Below are 1,359 nucleotides of genomic sequence, written 5' to 3' on the forward strand. Positions count from 1 at the left end.
GAAGAGTTGTGTATTCATTTAATATATTTTATTTCTATATTAAAACTATCATAAACAAAACTTTTGAAAAGGAAACTATTATGCAAGTAATTCTTTTCAAAAGCTACAGTCTCTTGATTTCAAACTATCTAATTATCTAAATTTATGCTCAATTATTTTTTTTTCATCAAAACATTTCATCTAAGCCAATTACGAGAGCAATAATTCTAGAACATTTTAAATTACACACATAAATGTAAAATGTAGTTAAAAATATAACAAAAATTAAAAAAAAAGAAGATATTTTTCAAACATTATTTATTTGTTCAAGTGATGCCTCTTAACTTTTGTTATTAATGAGTGTTAATAACAAAATTATACAGTCAATGGCCAGTATCTATAATTTTTGTATACAGGATGTCCCAGAATGATTGACCGCCAAATATTATATTTCGTATGATAGAACGGATTAAACTGAATCGAAAAATCCTGTAGCATTTTGCAATTTACGCAATAGTTAACAAGATATTAATTACTAAAAATCGCCGAATATTAATTTTCAATAATATTTTACTCAAGTATTATCAACTTTTGCTGGTTATTTTTGTTTTTACATCTTTTATATTCTCGCGCTTAGTCTAGATGTCATGATGCTAATTATTTCTGTTATTTTACAAGCGCCTGTGTGCATCCTCTGTTTAGTCCGCTTTACCAGCACACGAAATATTTGGCGGTTATTCTGAGACACCCTGTATATTTAAGTTTTAAAACCGTCTTAAAACTTAGGGGATCTCCATTAGGCAACCGAAAAAATGGTAGTCGTTTTTTCGAAAGGAAGAACTGATATTTATCATTTTAAAACTTTTTGCACATTTTAATATAACTATTGTAGAATAAGTACAAATTTTTATATGAAAAAAAAAATAAAAGTATAAACATTTGGCGCCTCACCTCGACGTCATGATTTTGTGCATATCCTATTGACTATACTAGGGAATTTGTTTTTGAAAAATATTGCATTTTATATTATATATATATATACACATATACTATATATATAATTATATTACATCACATGTTTATATTTTCTACACTATATGTTAGCAAATTTATTTAAAGCGAGCGATATTCTTTATATATCATTACATGTGTAATTCCTATAATTTCCATGATTTATTTTCAATAATCTACATCTCTCGATAATCACATATTTTCACCTCACGCGAGTTTCGATAATTAACGGGAATTACCAAGTCTAGTACAGCTGATGCTTCATAGGACGCGGAAGACTCTATGCCAATTTCACTAGCTGTTTTATGACGGCTCCGCGGAGATAACAATAAACCCGGTCCCTCCTTTCACGCGCGTTCAATTTGCCGT

The sequence above is a fragment of the Trachymyrmex septentrionalis genome, unplaced genomic scaffold, assembly GCF_001594115.1.
Source record: "Trachymyrmex septentrionalis isolate Tsep2-gDNA-1 unplaced genomic scaffold, Tsep1.0 scaffold160, whole genome shotgun sequence".
Taxonomy (NCBI): Eukaryota; Metazoa; Arthropoda; class Insecta; order Hymenoptera; family Formicidae; genus Trachymyrmex; species Trachymyrmex septentrionalis.